Genomic DNA, 20,667 nt, shown 5'->3' with positions numbered 1-20,667 from the left:
ATTTCTGATGGTGGTGACTTTACTAATGAAAAAATTTTGAAAATCAATGCACTTTGATAATGACAGGTCCGGGATTGTACTGGTGAGAGGGTGAATGACAGAGTTTATAGTTTTGAAGAGGATCTGTGGGTTATGGGAGTTATTGGAGATTAGATTAGAAAAGTATTTTGATCTTGCTTTGTTAAGTGAGTCCTGATATTTGAGGCGGTTGTTTCTTAGCATTTCAAATGAAATCTGGAGCTTGTCTTTTTTCCATCTTCTTTCGGATTTTCTGCATTCCCTCCTCAGGGCTCTGGTGTTGTCATTCAGCCAGGGACAGCCTTTAGGCTTAGGTTTACTGAATTTAAGTGGTGCAATGGTGTCCAGGATAGTTGTGCAGGTGGAATTGAAAAGGGAGGTGAGTTCCTCAGTGCTGATAGATGGGGGAGGGGCCTCTATAAAGCGGATGCTTGGAGCAGCTATGAGGGCCTCTGAGAAATTATTGGCAGTCAGTGGGTTAATGAAACGAGAGTAGCGGGTGGGAAGTTGTGGTTTTGGAGGGGGTTGTGGTAGAACTGTATTAAATAGAATATTGCTATGGTCTGATAAACAGGGAGCTAAGACTTCAATTATGTTGACATTGAGGCCAAATGATAAAACAAGGTCTAGGGTATGGCCCAGCCTGTGAGTGGGACCGGTGTTGAGGATTGAAAGGTTAAAGGAATCGATTAAATGCATGAAATCAGTGACAAGGGGTTTAGAGGGGCAACAAACATGAATGTTCAGGTCCCCCAGGATCAGAGCTTGATCAAAGTTAGTTATGGTGTTAGTGAGAAATGATGCAAATTGATTTATGAAGTCCTTGTGGTACTTTGGTGGCCGGTATATGAGTGCTATTAAGAGTGGATTAACAGAGTCCAATTTTATAACTTGCGCCTCAAAGCTTGGGAACTGATCAATATTTATTTGATGGAATTTAAAGCTATTTTTGAACACGGCAGCTAGACCCCCGTAGCCAGAACGTCCAGAGGATCTAGGTGAGCTCAGAAAGCTATAATTCTCAGGGCATCTCAAGAGTAGCGGGCACCAGGCTCTTGTTGGAAGCAGGACAGTATAAGAGACAAGGCTTTTATTCCTATTTCTCAAAAATATCAGAATGATTCAGATCAGATTTTTTTATTAGATACCGTATTTTTGGAAAAAAATATAAATATTATATATTATATATTAGGTTATTTATAAAGAAAAGCGTTTTTATTGGAAAATCATCATAGAAAGGCTCATACAGAGATAACATTCTGCTGTATTGTATTGCATTAACCAATTCATACTGAAAATCAGCTCCTCATAATGTGTATCAGAATAGAATACAGTCCACACAGCATACTGCTGGGGAATAAAAAACACTACATTTCCCATCAAGCTCAGCGGCTCGTTTCGTCATTCAGATGCGACTCTCCCTGGTAAACAGGAACCACAGGATACTAGCATGGATACTAGTATAGCCGCATTAGCTTCATTGAGCTTCATTTACTGTTTGGATTAAACTTCCACGCTAAAGATCTCATGTGCGGCCGTCATCCACGCCGATGTTCGCGAGGACTACGCACACGCACGCGCCCCGGTAAGTTGCCAAAGTCATCCGTCTTTGCCAAACGGAACGTGAAATGAGCGGCGTCCAAATATCGCTGCGCAGTTTGTAGACAGTGTACGGTAAATCACCGTAACAGCTGGCTTGGGATGTGAGTGACAGTCAGACAGAGTGGAGAAAGGTACTCCTGAATGATACGTAACGTAAAAAAAAGAGGAAAAAGGAGGCTCTTATTGGAGCGTCGGCTCTTAATTACTTAATTCAATTGCGCACCCGGAAATTAAAGCAGGTCCGGTTCTTTATTAAATATAGGATATTATTAGAGCATTTACGGTAGGCTTAGATTCTATGCTGTCTCTATAGTAGGGTGCTCAATATGCCATGCTGTGTGATGCTTGCTTTCTGCCTTCATTCTGGTCAATAAAGTATATCTTAACCCAAGTGATCGTCTCCTGAAATAGTGCGACGATTCGTAAGGATCAAAGCTAGTTCAGGGGGCGGTCCCAAGGGAGCGCGCGCGCGGAGGGGGGTGGGTCACTAGTCCTGCCCCCCCCCTTACCCATAGTTCATAGGGAAGTCAGATGGTGGGACTCAGTCTTGTTGCATAGCACTGCCCCGCCACCACCCCAGCGCCACCTTCAGGTTCTGCCTTAGATCCCCCTCGGGGGGTATCGGGCCAGGGCTCGCTGTAATAAGATTATGCCCTCGATGCTCATGGTAACATGAGGATCGTGGGTTCAGCGAGCCATGGCCCGAGGCAGAACCCCATGCCAAACCATGCTAACTTAGGCTATAGATTCTATGCTGTCTTATAGTAGAGCTAAGGTAGGCTGCCAATACTATGCGCTTATATATAGGCTTAGATTCTATGCTGTCTCTATAGTAGGGTGCTCAATATGCCATGCTGTGTGATGCTTGCTTTCTGCCTTCATTCTGGTCAATAAAGTATATCTTAACCCAAGTGATCGTCTCCTGAACTACCTTTATACTCACCTTACCTGGCCCGGCCCTGGAAGAAGAAGAAATGTTGAAACCCTGAAAGAAGAAGAAAAGACTGTTATGATTTATCCTTTTTAGGAAGTAACTTGAATAACATTATTAAAGAAATGTGCTCACCTGCTGCTCCATCGCAACTCCTGCTCATGTAAACGTACAAATTGTTAATAAATGCGCCTGTTGGCTTGCACTTGAAACTGTGTTTTGTGTTGGTTTTGGGTCTTGACACCACACAAGCATAAAGCGAATCACAAAAGAAATGAATACTACAGTGCCAAAATATACTAGAGTGCATGCATGAGTGGATGGCTGAGAGAGTGATGTTTTCTGGCGGCTGTGGTTTTGATACTTGCCGTTCACAATGCCTTACATGCATCTATTTCTGTGCCCCTGTGTTTTAGAAACCTACAGACCACTTCCTGTGGTCTGTCCGTATGTGTATGTGTGTTAATATGTGCGTATGAGGGTGGGTTTGGTGCAAGTACCAGACTGCTTTGTCTGCTTCCCTTCTGCACTGTGCATGAGAGAGAGATGCTGCTCGCTGTGCATGTTGGGCCACATCAGAAACATCATTATAATGTTCAAGGTTAAATGTGTCTTACATAAAGAGTAAAAATCCTGTTTTGGTTTCTCAGACATTGTAGCAGCAATAATATTAATAATAATTATAATATAATAATAATTATAATATAGAGCGGGTAACAATTAAAAATGAATTAACTGCTGAGTATTAACCTGAGGCCGATTCTACAAATGTCTTCTAAATCCTAACAGTTTTCTGTCAAGGACCCCCACAATTATATCTACAGTATTTGGCCGTAAATACGGCAAATACAATTATATGTACAGTATTTGGCCAAATACTGTACAGATACAATACTAAATGTAAAACAATAAACAGAGGGGTGAACATACTGTAGACACATTTTGCCTAACAAATGTTTCATTTGGGTCAAGGATGTGAAAAGAGGGCCACGTCACCTGAATGCAGCCTGGTACTGTAATTCAAGATGATTATTATTTTTTTTTCCTTTTCTGCAGCTTCTTCTGCAACTTTGCCCTTGAAGGCGCTGGTGCAAAAAAAGGTCAGGATCGGGCCTATCATACCCATGTCAGGTATTCAGAGCCAGTTGTCGGCCAATGCCGGTATCAATTTGTATCAGTATTAAATTGATGTTCAGTGCACAGTACAGCAAGTTTTTTTGTCAGCTGCCTGTGTGTGTGCGTGCGTGTGTGTGTGTGCGTGTGTGTGCGTGCGTGCGTGTGTGTGCGTGCGTGCGTGCGTGCGTGCGTGCGTGCGTGCGTGCGTGCTTGCGTGTGTGTGTGTGTGTGCGTATGTGTCTGAGACACACCACATCTTTGGTTCAGCACAGAGGCAGGCAAGACTCCTCCCTCCCTTAACGTTTCCATAAACTTCACTTTAAAGTGAATACATGTAAGTCTTAATGATAGAACAGAATGATATTCATAGTCAAGTTATAGTTAGAAATATGTAGTGCTTGGTGTGGATTAGGGTTAGGGTGTAATTTTGTTAACATTTTCAGGGGATTATGAAAGCTATATATTTTTGGGAACATCAGAGTATAACAAATCAGAAAATCCATGATTCCATTTGCAAAATCCCTGGGTGAATTTTTGACAGCTGCTGAAAATTTGGGTCCCATCCACTTACTATACACTATACTATAAAGGAAAAAAGGGTGCATCTCTCCACTCCGACACTAACCCTATCTCTAACCCTAACCCTAAACCTAACCCCTATGGGAGTGTCGCCATAGGGGTTAAGAAGTCAATTTCGGAGTGGCGACATGTCGGAATGGAGAGAGCCTCCCGGAAAAAAATAACCCCCAAAAATCTGCTATGAGGGATCAAACTAGGGTTTTTAATAATTCTGAATCCATTGCAAGCATTTTTCTTTTCTTTTTTTTTTTTTTTTTTGCATGAAAAACATTCCTTGGGTTAAAAAGGCCCCCACAAGACTGTGAAAAGTGATGATTCATCACTAAACCATAGTTTTGTTGGGTCCGTTTTTAGCCAAATTAATGTCTGGTTAAGTGGATGGGACCCAAACTTTCAGCAGCTGTCAAAAAATCCCCTAGGGATTTTGCAAATGGAATCATGGATTTTCTGATTTGTTATAATCTGAAGTTTCCAAAAATGTATAGTTTTACAAATCCCCTGAAAATTTAAACAAACCTTCATGTTTGGACACTGAACTGGACTACAGCACATGCTATTCAATATAAAACAGGTTCACTGCCCTGCTCAATGGATGATAGATGATGTGATGAAGTGACAGGTATACTTTTACAATACAATGGCCATCAGTCAGACAAAATACTTATTATACATGTAACAATGCACTTGTATTTCTACTGTCTGTAGCACACATAATGTGAGCAGGATGTGAGGAGCTGTGGTGTGGGTTAAACGCTTCCTGTTTCCTGTCAAGGCTCGACAAGCTCTTATTGACCACATGCTGATGTTCACAGTTTCCCAAAGCGATTTTGAGTGCTCGTAAGCTCAGGCATGGTCGTAGAGAACAAAATCGTCCTTCGCAGCCTGCGCAGGCACCTGTCAATCAAGTGCAACGTGGGCTTTCAGGAAACCGGTCGTCTCGTACAATGGAACCAAATAGCTGTGATGACGGTTGAATGCACACCTCATACGAATGGCCATCGTAAGGAGGATTTTAGAAGCAAACGCCTTTCCCGCAAGTTTCCCACGGGTGCTGCAGACGTGTCTGTACGATGGTTTTTTTAAGGGTGCGCCGGGGCGCCCGTAAGCACCCTTCATAGAAAACTGAGCACTATATAACTAAGTATAACTATGAAAGTTTATTTAAAAAAGCTATCTAAGTCTTGTGGATGGTAGAGTAGGCTATTCTACACACCTGCTATACAAAACAAACAAGTGAACTATATATTTATTTTTATATAATAAATAAATAAAACATACAAAGGTGAACTATGTTTTATGTTATGCGTCGCTTGCTTTGATATAGGTCTATAGGCTACTGAGAAATAGCGCACCACAACACACACTTACATAAAAAAGAACAAGCTTATAGGCTGCCTCATTTGTTAAGTGGGTCCGTGGACCAGTGGGGGTCCCCTCTCCCCAGCTAAAAGGCATGCAGTGATGCGTGAAAGCGGTGATAGAACTCGGATCATCCGGTCGCTAGTCCAACATACAACCCCTCGTGCCAACACGACTCAGAATCAGTCCGCAGTCCTGGAGCCAGGCACTCATCATCCTACACTCTGAGAGTTAGCCTACATTTTTGAACCATTGGGTTCCTAACTTGCAAACTTCCAAACTAAAATATAACAGCCCTGCGCCTCTTTAGCCCCTCGTGCGTCGTGCCAACACAACACTGAGGTAAAGAGACAGGGCTGTTATATTTTAGTTTGGACATTTGGAGTTAGGAACCAAATGGTTCCATTGTTCCAAAATGTAACTCACAAGTTGAGAGTGTAGGATGATGATTGCCTGGCTCAGCCCACTCTCTGAGTGGACTGGTTTTCCAGCGCTGAGTCTGATATGAGGCTAGGATGACGAGGGTCCATTGGTTCATATAACTAATTGTAGCCCTATAATTATTACAGCCAAGACGGGGCGGACAACAGCCTTTGTAATTGAACACAGCAGGCTTAATAGCATGATGAGTTGTGAGTTGGACTAATGACTGAGAGCCTCGGGTTCGACTCCCGCATCAGCAGATCGATATAAACAATACAGAGCTCATTTTGAGAACCAATACTCTAGTCTACAATACTGTAGGCCTAGCCTATAAAATAAAACATATATATAGACCTATTTAAGACGGGCAGTTAAGTCAATTTGTGCAGTCAGTTATAGGCCTACCAACAGGCAACAGCGCTTTGCAGCTTTGCATGTAGTTTCAAATTAAAACAAGGGGTTTGTGCAGTCAGTTAGCCTACCAACAGCGCTAAAAGTGTGTTAATTTTCAGTGTTGTATGTTATGTTTTATTGATGGGCCGGCCCGATACAATCACAAGCCGCTGAAATTCATTTCGGAGCACAGCTGCTGACGTCCTATCAATCGAAGCCCAGAGCCATTCAAGGAGAGAGTTGCATCATCTCCGTTCACATGGGGCCAGAGTTGGCAGAACTCTCTAATACAAGGCTCTGGCCAGCCTACTGGCGTGCGAAGGCTGTTTTACGAGAGGCGCTTACAAGCGCGTTTGAGAAACGCCATAATCGTAAGGACCGCAGCCGAGCGAAGGCCCTCGTACGACCTGCGCTTTGGGAAACGCGGCCATTGTTTGTCACATCAATCAACGTTGGTAGTTATCATTATGATGTAGAACAGTATTCCCAAAAGAGAAATTAGACGTTTGGCCTACGACCCAAACTAGTGAAAATAGCAGATCTACAAGCTACGTCTTAATTATTATTATTTTTTATTCATGGCAATTCGTATGTTTGTTTCTTTGTGTATAACATAATCCATTTTTGTACAGCAGTATAATTCGTTAATAAAAAAAAAGGAAAAGAAAATGGATGACAAAAAAGACAGAGGCTTGTTTCCATTGTGATCCACTAAGCAATTCATAATAAAAGGGCACATCCAAACAGCAGCGGTTGAGAGAACTTTTAGTTCACTTCCCCTGCCCAGAATAAGCAGGTGCATGTTCACATGTAAATTTCTGCGGTAAAGAGTCTGTTTCTGCATTGTGCGTTTGTGTGTGTGTGTGTGTGTGTGTGTGTGTGTGTGTGTGTGTGTGTGTGTGTGTGTGTGTGTGTGTGTGTGTGTGTGTGAGTGAGAGAGAGAGAGAGAGAGAGAGAGAGAGAGAGAGAGAGAGAGAGACAGAGAGAGAGAGAGAGAGAGAGAGAGAGAGACAAAACCACTTGCTTGGGTGTATCAGTGTTAAAGTCAGTCAGACCAGAACAGAACAGACAGCAGCTCACAGTCTATTGTGCAACAGTGAAGACCAATGTAGGACAACACAGATACTGGACAAAGTGAGTATACTGGACAAAGTGAGTAACATAACATTTAAACATAACACATGACTATAGCACGTTACAGATTATATTGTATGTATTGTGTGGAATGTGACAAAAACACAAAAAATGTCCACGCATTCAGTAATAATTGATGGGGATGGGATGGGATGGGGGGGGAACTATCCCTTTGAAGCAGTGGTTTTCGACCTTTTTCATATCTTATCAAGGTCTATTATTTATTCTGCATTTTAGCCACGGACCACCATTTAATGACATTTAGACACAAAACTTTAAATATTTTGTTGACGTCGTCACGTTTAATACGATTCCGTCCACAACTCCCTGCTGCATTGATGTGGTACCATAGGAGAGATAACAGGCAGAAATGACAATTCTTCTACATTCTCTAATTGTGTAAATTAAGTAATGCAGATGTTTAGCATTAATTTAACTTTTGATTGTGTAAAATGAAACCAAATGGACCAGTAAGAGTTAAATATCTATAAGGGTTCATTTGGTTACCAACTCTCCATCATTTAGCTGGGGACCACAATCCCCTCGAGGACCATTGGCTGCTACACCATGAATTTAACTTTTTTCTACTTTTTCTTATTTATTTTTTCTTAACACTCTCTTTCAGCTTCATTTCAGGGGTTTTCTGAATGGGCATGTCTGAACGGGCTTGTTCACAATAGCAAACAAGGGCATTTTGGTAAAAAAATAAAATAAAAAAAAGAAAATAAATGAAAAAGAAGAAACATTTAAGCAATTCAAAGGAGCTTTATTGGCATGAGAAAACATAAGCATGGTGTAGCCCTTTAAAGATCAAAAATGTATAGGGGTTAACAACTCTCCATCATTTAGCTGCATGGGACCACCTGTTTTAAAGAATAATTACGTACATTATGAGCTTAGTGGACTTTTTATTTCACCTCTACCACTTGTTAATGGATAGAATGTCCCTTTAACGTGAGTTACTTTTCCTGTGTGCTTCCTTCAGATGTCTGGGAGGCTAGGCAGATCCAGGAGGGCGAGGAACGCTGGAGGAGACAGAGAGGACAGGGTGGAGGAGGGGGAGGAGGATGACGACTACGACGATGTAGACAATCCCACAGACCAAGGCTCACAGGAGGCTACAGGAGGTCAAGGTACACAGCAACACACTTACACTGTCTGTCTCTCTGCTCACCATTACTACAGCAGCTTGTCAGTAGCAGTAGACAATGATTACAAGGGACGAGCCGCCATGTTGGACCGGTGCAGTGTAATTTTTCCGACGTCTCATTAGTCCGACGGTACCAGACCTTAAACCCAACCTCAGTAAAACTATGCCTAAACCTGACCTTAAAGGAGTAGTTCACCCCCAAATTGACTTTTTTTCTATTGATTAATCATGCCATGGAGACTAGAAGTTCAATAATATTTTTTGGATTTTGTCACATTCCTAAGACAAAAATTGGATTCGAGTAAATTTACCCCCAATGATTCCGGATGGGGACCCGTTTCGAAACGGGTCCCCATCTGGAACAAATGGGGGTAAATTTATTGTTATCACATTTTTGTCTAGAATGCGACAAAAAACTAAAAATATTATTGAACTCTAGTCTCCATGGCATGACTAATCAATAGAAAAAAAGTCATTTTAGGGGTGAACTACTCCTTTAACCCCAACCTCAGTAAAACTATGCCTAAACCTGACCTTAACCCTAACCCTAACCTCAATAAAACTATGCCTAAACCTTACCCTAACCATTATACTGAAGAAGTCCATGGAAAAATATTTTGACCTCCTGTTGGGCTTCTACATTATAGGAGCTATTAAAATTATTTTACTTTACCCTACTTTGAAGTGTCTAAGCTTCTCAAAGACCATTGATCATCCATGGCCCAATGGATAAATATAAGCAACAATAAGCAACAGTTTATGGATTCAAACCCAACTAAAGGCCATACCACATTTTGGCACATTTTAAACTTGTATTAGTTTTACTTCAGTCCAGGTCCTTTACTATAATTGTTTTTATTTTTATAGAGATGGTGGATGACCGTGAGGTATGCACCCTAACAGAGGTTGGATGCTCCTGCCATGCATAGTCCACTCATACCACATCACACTTGTGTTTTATTCATAGTTGTACTTTTAAACTTTATTTTATGAGGCCACCATCTGGTGGCCATTTAGAAGCAGTGCAACTACAACTTTGATTCAGTTTTTAAAGTTGCCACGGAGAACCAGAGCACCAAAGCATTAATTTGCCTAACCCTAAACCTAAACCTAACCCTAACCCTAACCACTGTCGGAGTAATGAGATGTCAGATTTATGTGCCAATGGCAATCAAAAGAAACATTCCTCATCTCACAATTTGACATGTTTTCATAATTGCAGGTTGTATGATTTAAGATAATTGATCTAAATTATATTTATATTAACTTTGTTGAAATGAAGCATTGAAGCTGATCATATTAAAGTAGAACTCTACTGTACTATTATCCTCCAGTTGTCCAGAGAGCCATCATCATTGAGAGAAGCGTCTTCAGAGCAGCAGCAGTGTGTCTTACAGCGCTGTGTGTTCTAGTAGCGCTGAGAACCACAGACAGGGTCATCAACTGTGAGTATCAGCTGGTCAAAGGTCAAATGAATGCTCTTACAACAGTACAATGATATCACTTTTGATAGTGTGTGGATTCACTAGTACTTTATTTTACATGTTGACACTTTTTTTCCCCATAAAAACACACATGATCAGGAACTTTGGACCTCATTCACAAAGATCTACTTAAATGTCTATATTTTAGTGTAAGTAAAGACCAATGTCGGATTCATGAAATGTGTACAACCTTGAGTTGTGTGTATACACAGGTGTATTACACGCCTCACATCGCAACACTTGTTTACTTTGTTTGACAAATGTTGGGAACAGAAACATTTAGTTTGAGGTTTGGCACTACGGTAATTTATTTTGCATAATGAATAAAGTCATCTAAAGCTATGTCCAGATATGGATACTGTTACATTTTCAGGATACAAATTAACATACTGTAAGTGTAAGCTGCCGATGAGATAGCATCCATCCATTTGCACGCTGGCAGATGCTGTAACTTAATCTGTTGAAATGAAAAAGGAAACAAATGGTTTTCTGCTGAGGAAACACTATAAAAGTGACCATTTAACCCCCCGGCTCCACTGCAAGCGTCGAGCGCCACGTCAACGGCAACGCTGGGAACGCTCTGGTTTTAATCAATGAAGGGTGCTCCACTGCCGACGGCAACGTCGGACGCTCCGGTGACGGCGTCCAAATTCGAAAATCGCCCCGGTTACATTTTTTGACGGCGTCCACAACGTCCTTGACTTAAACCATTCTGCTCCTTGGGGAGCATAGGTCATTTATGAACTTCTTCCAGCTGGTTCGGTGTTGGGCGATCTTCTCTGCTTCCTTCCAAGATGTTCCTTTCTCCCTGAGTTCCGCCTCGACAGACCTTTTCCAGCTGTTTCTGGGTCTTCCTGGTTTCCTTTTCCCCTGAGGGTTCCAGGTTAAGACTGCCTGGTTGTATTGGAGGGTGGTTTCCTCAGGGTGTGCCCGATCCAGCCCCATTTCCTGCGTTTAATTTGGATTATGATTTGTTCTTGTTGTGTGGTTTGCCAGAGCTCTTCATTTGTGATGGTGTTTGGCCAGTAAATTCCCAGGATTTGTCGTAAGCATCGGTTAATGAAAGTTTGTAGTTTGGGGTCCACAACGTCCAGTCATGTATAAATTATGATTAAATTTAATTGCATTGCATTTAAATGTAATACATGCTTTTCTGCCGTTGGCTATCCATTCACGTCATTCACAAGGGTGACTAGATGTCCCAAAAATCCTAGCACATTTTTTATGTAATTACAGTGGTCTTCTTACTTTGATAAAATGATGTATAAACACAAAAGGCAGGGAAACAACTCCTTTCTCATTTCTTCCTCCTAAAACAGGTCAGCAGTGAGTGACTGAGTCTGAACACTAAAGACAGATTTTTTTTATACATTATCGTGGCGACGCTGCGCACCAAAAATAGCCAATCTACAAGCTCACACTCACAGTCACAAAACAGCATGTCCTGACTCATGCACGCGACGTGTTATGAGCTTGTAGATCTGCTACTTTTTCCAGCACTTTACACAACATAAATTATTATAAACTATAGAAGCTCGGCCGCCGGCATGCTTGGAAATGATGTAAATAGGGAATGAATGCCCCACCTTTAATGCAAACACCATTATACCCGTTGTCATAGGACCCATTTGACCATCAGTGTGCATTTTTGCCCATATATGGAGATATCTGTGTCTGTGTGCGTCCATGTTATGCCCATATATGGACATCTCTGCATCTGTCTGTGTCCCTTTATGCTCATTATCCTAAAGGAGTTCGCTATAAACAATGTTGTCAGTAATGCCCTTGTCATTATCCACAATGAAAACTTTTACAACTCCTTTCTCATTTCTTCCTCCTAAAACAGGTCAGCAGTGAGTGACTGAGTCTGAACACTAAAGACAGATTTTTATACATTATCCTGGCGACGCTGGCACCAAAAATAGCCAATCTACAAGCTCACACTCACAGTCACAAAACAGCATGTCCTGACTCATGCACGCGGCGTGTTATGAGCTTGTAGATCTGATACTTTTTTCCGGCACTTTACACAACATAAATTATTATAAACTAGAAGCTCGGCCGCCGGCATGCTTGGAAATGATATAAATAGGGAATGATTGCCCCACCTTTAATGCAAACACCATTATACCCGTTGTCATAGGACCCGTTAAGTGGGGACACCCCGCCATTTCGACCCATTGAAGTCAATTGTCGAAATGCCGACATGTCGAAGTGCCGACGTGTAACCGGCATGCCGTGATGCTGATCCGACTCGAGTCAAGTGGTGGTCACAGCTGTTTCGTGGACTAGTGTGGAAAAATTAACAAATGAAACAAAATAGGCTAAGTTAGGCTATTTTGTATCATTTGTTATTTTTTGAGTGTCTGTTAGGCTGCCTAACACACACTCACACAGACACAAGCATTCAGAGATTTAGGTTTTTGCTGATAGATTGTCATAATTTATTTCCTGCATTATTTCATCTGCGATTATCCAAAAATGATTAATAATTACCTATATTTGATTGATCCCACTAACAGGCCACTAACAGACACTTGTCTGTCTGCGGTGAAGTTCACCACTTCACCCACTTCCGTCACTTTCTCTGATGGTCCGTGCAGTTACATAATCTCTACTCCTTTCAAGTTCCAATTGGCCATTTAGGTACAGCGTGTAGCTTAATTGATGGGCCATCATCAACTTTGTTTGATCTACCAGCTGGGAATTAATTAACAACTCCGGCGCACGGCGCGCCCCGTATAGGCTACAATGTGCCTGGCGTTTCGCACGCATTATTTTCACGACAGCAGATTTAGAAAATATGCGGTCACGTTACCTTAACTATTAGGCTAAAATAAAATAGGTACTTTAGTCAAAACTGACAATGATAAAACTGGAGCGGACATAAAAGAAACATATTGGATATATCCTTTTTAATGCAATACAAACGTATAGCCAATAACGACAATTAAAGCATTAGGCCTACAGTATTTGGGACTGAAAACATACATTTCAAATATGTTTTTTTAGGCTATATATAGGCCCACAGATAGGCCTACAGTATATGCCCATAAACATAGCCAGACCGTTTTTGGAGACAATATAGGCCTACGTGCGTATATGGGCAGGCACGGGCGTCTGACAAAATAGAACCAACCAATTTGACATTGTGTGACAGTCTGTGATGCGTTGAGAGCTTTTGTTTTCGATGACTGATCAGCTATAATAGTGGAGGCTCTAAGCCCGAAAAATAAGCTGTTAACTTCAAGTCATGATGCAAAGGTCCCCTTTGGTATGGAAGTACCTTAGGGCCATAGGAAAGAATTTATCCAAAGAGACAAGTTAGATCACCCTTCATTTTCTATTTATAGCCATTTTAAAAATGGCCGCCGACAATAATCCCCAATACACCAGACCCCATATCTTTGCTTCTGTTAGAGCTATAATAATAATATTGGTGTCAAAGTGTACATTTTTGGGGTCTATGAACTCAACTAAACAGGTGTCAATGCAAAAAAAACAATACTTCACTAATTAACATGACAGCGGGGGGTAAAATATGCAAATTTCATGAAAAATAACACGTTTTAACAGGGTAACTTACCCCCTCACCCCTCCCCCTAAACTTTGATTCACTTTTCCTTTGGTATGGAAGTACCTTAGGGCCATAGGAAACAATTTATCCAAAGAGACAATTTAGATCACTCTTCATTTTCTATCTATAGCCATTTTAAAAATGGCCGCCGACAATAAACCACTATTACACCAGACCCCAACTTTGCTTCTGTTAGAGCTATAATAATAATATTGGTGTCAAAGTGTACATTTTTGGGGTCTAGGAATTCAACTAAACAGGTTTCAATGCAAAAACCCCAATACTTCACTAATTAACATGACAGCGGGGGGTAAAATATGCAAATTTCATGAAAAAATTATACGTTTTAACAGGGTAACTTACCCCCCCACCCCTCCCCCTAAACTTTGATTCAATTTTCCTTTGGTATGGAAGTACCTTGTGGCCATAGGAAACAATTTATCCAAAGAGACAATTTAGATCACCCTTCATTTTCTATCTATAGCCATTTTAAAAATGGCCGCCAACAATAAACCACTATTACACCAGCCCCCAACTTTGCTTCTGTTAGAGCTATAATAATAATATTGGTGTCAAAGTGTACATTTTTGGGGTCTAGGAATTCAACTAAACAGGTTTCAATGAAAAAAACAATATGTTTCAACAGGAGTAAAATATGCAAAGAAAAATGAGTTTTAACAGGGTAATGTTCCTTTTTCTCCCCCTTTGGCAATGAAGTAGGCTACCTTAGGGTAATAGGAAAGAAATTATCCAAAGAGATTAGATCACCCTTCATTTCTGAAATATACACGTTTTTTAAAAATGGCAGCCATCATTTACACTTACAGCAATACAACAATACAACACAGCCTATATCTTTGCTTCTGATAGAGATATCATTTCTGGGGTAAAATAATCCGATTAAATTGGTTTCAAGACAACAAAAAAACAATAGTTTTCTCATTACCTTCAAAATGGAGGTGAAATAATTAATCACATTTCATTAATAGTTAACAAGTGTTGTTTCCTGGAGTCACTGGGTGTTTTGGGTCCTGCAAGAGTCAGCCTCCTCAGGCGACCCGACTGAAGCTGATATCAGACCTTGTTATGTATCCAAGTGGCATGCTTCTCCCCCCTGCTCTCCCCTCTTAATCTGGAGGCTTTTTCTGCTGCATCCCCAATGTTGCCTATGGCTCTTCTTTGTTGGCAACTGTTATGCACAGTGGCGTAGCTGTGCTTAGGGAGTGACTGGCAAATTCCAGGCTGCTAGATGTCAGGTCTCAATCTGGACAGGGAGATGTGTGGTGGAATTTTCAGCTGCCTCTCTCCAGGTCAACTGTCATCACTCAGTCTCGGGCTGTGGAGAGCAAACCAGCAGAGCAGTTCTTTGGTGTTTTCTCTGACCTTTTCCCTTCCTTGACACAGTGAATGGCCTTAGCTGTGGCTTGGGAGTATTGGATGCCCTTGATGCCCTTGCTGATTGCTTAAAGGACCAGGTCACCTCTGGGACAACCAGATCTTATTTTATTGTTGTGTGGGACACGATCAACACAATCCTGAATAATCTTTTGTGTTCAATCTGTGTTTTTAGATATGTTAGTATTTCAGCATGCTACAACTGGTCATATGATGCATTTTGCATCATATGACCAGTTGTAGCATGCTGAAATCGGCTGAAATACTAAAATATCTAAAAACACAGATTGAACACAAAAAATAACTCAGGATTGTGTTGATCGTGTCCCACACAACAATAAAATAAGATCTGGTTGTCCCAGAGGTGACCTGGTCCTTTAAGCGATGGATTTCAGGACCTGGTCGTTCCTCAATAGAAACCGGCCCTCAGGCCTCACCCAGCGCCTTGGAGCAGCTGCTCAGGATATGTTCAGGATATGTACGGTACCTGGGTGCTCAGGTAGTGCACTGCAGATATTCCTGTGCCCGTGCCACAAACTCCTCCCTGACTGAGCTGAAACAGAGCCTGAGTTTATTGGTCTTCCTGTACAGCCTGATTTTGCTTAGGCTGCGGCCACAGCCATCTTCATTCAGCCATCATAGATGAGTAGAGGCCAGAGGATTTTTGGGTGCATTTCATGCTGGTAAACACAGGCCTTGAATCTTCCAGGGAGCCCCCTCCAGGTCAGCACTGGTTGCCTTGATGGAATCTCTGTCATTCAGAGTGCGGTTGAAGACATTTCCAAGGCTCATCACCGGCTTCTCAATGACTGATGGGATCTGGTGTTCTCCCAGACTGAAGCGAATTTGTCTATGATATTCCCCTTCTTTTGTATAATATTTCCCTTACCAGGTATCTTCCAGCACATGCCATTGCTCACAGTCTTGGACCATCCAAGGCAATGGCACTGCCAGCATTCCATGCTTTTTGGGGAGCAACACAGCCTTTGGCAAGGGCAAGAAGACAGTCCGTGCGGCAGTCCTTGCTTGAACTCACCTTACCTCTTCAGCTGCTCTCTGGCCCTAGCCCCACAACTGAGATGATCTCCACCCACACACCCATTCTCCAGAAATCTCTCCAGAAGCTGTATGGTGTTTCTGGGGGGGAGAGTGTTTTCTGCTGGTGTTTCAGTCCGAACGTATCAAAGGGTGCGTTCGGAAATGCGCACCGGGTGTGTGCTCAGTGTAGTGAGTGCCTAAACCCAACCCTAATCCTAACCTCAGTAAAACTATGCCTAAACCCAACCCTAACCCTAACCTCAGTAAAACTATGACTAAAACTAACCCTAACCAGACCCAGTGCACATTTCCGAACGCACCCTTTGATACACTCGGACTGAAACACCAGCAGAAAACACTCTCCTGTTTCCGGGGATGACATTAGGACTGTGTCCTAATGCTCGACTCTCCCTCTTCCTTCACGAAGGAAGCTACTTTGATCACATGCCACCAAGCAGTGATGCGCTCCATTGGAAGTGCAAGACAGACTGTATTATTGTAGCTATGGGTTCTGGTGTAATAGTGGTTTATTGTCGTCAGCCATTTTTAAAATGGCTATAAATAGAAAATGAAGGGTGATCTAACTTGTCTCTTTGGATTTGTTTTTTCCTATGGCCCTAAGGTACTTCCATACCAAAGGAAAAGTAAATCAAAGTTTAGGGGGAGGGGTGGGGGGTAAGTTACCCTGTTAAAACATATTATATTTTCATGAAATATGCATATTTTACCCTCCGCTGTCCTGTTAATTAATGAAGTACTGGGTTTTTTGCATTGAAACCTGTTTAGTTGAATTCCTAGACCCCATAAATGTACACTTTGACACCAATATTATTATTATAGCTCTAACAGAAGCAAAGTTGGGGTCTGGTGTAATAGTGGTTTATTTTTGGCGGCCATTTTTAAAATGGCTATAGATAGAAAATGAAGGGTGATCTAAATTGTCTCTTTGGATAAATTGTTTCCTATGGCCACAAGGTACTTCCATACCAAAGGAAAGGTGAATCAAAGTTTAGGGGGAGGGGTGGGGGTATAAGTTACCCTGTTAAAACGTATTCTTTTTCATGAAATTTGCATATTTTACCCCCCGCTGTCATGTTAATTAGTGAAGTATTGTTTTTTTTGCATTGAAACCTGTTTAGTTGAATTCCTAGACCCCAAAAATGTACACTTTGACACCAATATTATTATTATAGCTCTAACAGGAGCAAAGATATGGGGTCTGGTGTAATAGTGGTTTATTGTTGGCGGCCATTTTTAAAATGGCTATAAAAAGAAAATGAAGGGTGATCTAACTTGTCTCTTGGGATAAATTCTTTCCTATGGCCCTAAGGTACTTCCATACCAAAGGAAACGTGAATCAAAGTTTAGGGGGAGGGGTGGGGGGGTAGGTTACCCTGTTAAAACGTGTTATTTTTCATGAAATTTGCATATTTTACCCCCCGCTGTCATGTTAATCAGTGAAGTATTGGGTTTTTTGCTTTGAAACCTATTTAATTGAATTCCTAGACCCCAAAAATGTACACTTTGACACCAATATTATTATTATAGCTCTAACAGAAGCAAAGATATGGGGTCTGGTGTAATAGTGGTTTATTGTTGGCGGCCATTTTTAAAATGGCTATAAAAAGAAAATGAAGGGTGATCTAACTTGTCTCTTTGGATAAATTCTTTCCAATGGCCCTAAGGTACTTCCATACCAAAGGGGACCTTTGCATCATGACTCTAAGACACAAAATGTGTCTTAGAGCCTCCACTATAAAAGGGACTTTGAATGATTTAAATTGCTTGAGTTCTGGGACTGGGTAAAAACTGATTCCAAATGTGCAGAAGTATTGGAGACATAAAAAAAGAAAGGGGGGGGGGGGGGGTGCCATTCCGACGGGTCGAAAAGGGGGGGTGTCGAGGTCGCGGGGGGGGCGGAGTAGCGGGGGGGCGGAGTAGCGGTATTTCGAAATAGGGATGCGTCGAAATGGGGGTCTGTTCCCGTCCCTTTATGCTCATTATCCTAAAGGAGTTCGCTATAAACAATGTTGTCAGTAATGCTCTTGTCATTATCCACAATGAAAACTTTTACAACCTCTGGAGAAGGCTGTGTAGAGTTGGCCATGAGCGAACACAGTTTGAGGCAAGTAGATGCCAACTTGTTCATTCTCTTGGCCCTGACCCTTATTGATGGTAACAGAGAAAGCTAAACGGATAGGGAACTGTCGTCTAATGGAGGTGAAGGGAAGCTCACCTCTGTCATAGTGAGGTATTCTTGGTAGGAAGATTGTTTCACTCCTCTTTGTGCCTACTACAATCTCACACTCAATGACTCTGTTCATCATTTGCATTACCACCATTCTGGTGCCATTTCTTGAGAGTGCGTCAGGACCTGCTTGCAGGTTTCTACGCAGCATGCATGAGGTCGTCCAGGTCCAAATATGGGGCGTGTGAGGTCAGACTTAATGAGATGTGTCGGGTATCTCTATATATGGATTCACATTCAATACGTAACCATGGTAACCTGTCAACTGCCCCACCCTTTAATGCAAACCCCATTATACCTGTTGTCATAGGATCCGTTTGACCATATGTTTGCCTGTGTCCATTTATGCCCATATATGGAGATATCTGTATCTGTCTGTCTGCATCCATTTTATGCTCATATGGAGATCTCTGCAGACACAGTGCCGGTTCCGGAAAACAATGATGTCAGACATTAGCTCCGCATACAGAGATTCTGAACCTTTCGCACCGGTTCCGTAAAAAACGTGTATCGGGTCGGGTCGAGGCCGGGCACTACACTCCCTGCTGCGGCGGGGAACGTACGTGCCGAAGTCTGTGTAATGCAAACCCCATTATACCTGTTGTCATAGGACCCGTTTTGACCATCTGTTTGCCTGTGTCCATTTATGCCCATACCGGTATATGGAGATTTCTTCAGACACAGTGCCCGTTACGGAAAACCCTGATGTCAGACATCAGCTCTGCATGCGGTGAATCCGAACCTTTCGCGTATCAGGTCGGGTCGAGGCCGGGCACTGCACTATCTGCTGTGGCGGGGAACGTGCATGCCAAATTTGAAGCCGGTGGGACGAATTACGAGATACGCGGATTACATACAAACATACATACATTACTGTACACACTCAGAGAGATTTTTTGTTGACTCATGTAGTGTACATGATGTCAGAGCCTTTTATGAAGTGATGTCACAATGAGTCAGCGCTTGCTCCGGAACAGCCCGGTGTCAGACATCTCCGCATACGGAGATTCCGATCCTTTCGTACCGGATCCGAAAAATTATGTATCGGGTCGGGTCGAGGCCTAGCTAAGAACGTAGGCAAAGGCGAAATTTGGAGTCTGTAGCACCAACCATGTGCTGTTAGGGCTCTTTCATGCGATTCGGGCCAATTCGGATTTGGCGTCCATTGGCTTCAATTGTCAGGACTCTGCATATGGAGATTCCGAACCTTTGGCGTTGGTTCCAGAAAACCGCATATCGGGTCGGGTCAAGGCCTAGCTAAGAACGTAGGCAAAGGTCTGAGCTATCTGCGTGCGAAATTTGGAGTCTGTAGGACCAACCATGTGCTGTCAGGGCTCTTTCGTGCGATTCGGCCCAATTCGGCCTCGGCTTCAATTAGTAGTCAGGATCATCTGATCTTTGAATGAAATATCAACAAATTCACGTCGTTCAGTGGAGCCAGTCGGACTGTGACGGCGTCAATGACGCCGTCAAGACGCCGTCAGTGGAGCCCTACAGTTACCCCAGGGCTCCATTGGCGCTGTTGCGTTGCTCTGCGTTGTCGGCTTCATTGACGCTGTCACGTTGACGTCCGACCGGCTCCACCGCAGCACAGCGGCTGTGAGGTATTTAGTCCAGTCATTTTAGGCCAAAATTTGTCCAAACCTAGAACAAATTGCAATAGTAGCAAACTCAACTGATTTTGTATCCTCAATATGTCCTTAGTGAGGGAAAAAAAGTCCCAAGGAATCCCACCGGGGCAAAGTTTTGAAAACGACCTATCTACCTTCACTTACTATATACTACAATATAAAGGAAAAAATGACTGAAAAAAGATCTGCTTTAAGTGGGATATGAGGGGTCAAACTAGGGGTTTTTAATTATTCCGAATCCATTGCAAGCATTTGTTTTGCATGAAAAACATTCCTTGGGCTAAAAACGGACCCCAAAAGACTGAAAATTGATGAAAATTGATGAAAATTGACGTTTTGAGTGGCCATTTCTGGCCCAAGGAATGTTTTTCGTGCAAAACAAATGCTTGCAATGGATTCAGAATAATTAAAAACCCCTAGTTTGACCCCTCACATCCAACTTAAAGCAGATTTTTTTCAGTCATTTTTTCCTTTATATTGTAGTGTATAGTAAGTGAAGGTAGATAGGTCGTTTTCAAAACTTTGCCCCGGTGGGATTCCTTGGGACTTTTTTTCCCTCACTAAGGACATAATGAGGATACAAAATCAG

Source organism: Nannobrachium achirus, assembly GCF_963921795.1.
Source record: "Nannobrachium achirus genome assembly, chromosome: 2".
Lineage (NCBI taxonomy): Eukaryota > Metazoa > Chordata > Actinopteri > Myctophiformes > Myctophidae > Nannobrachium > Nannobrachium achirus.
Note: the sequence above shows the minus strand (reverse complement) of the source record.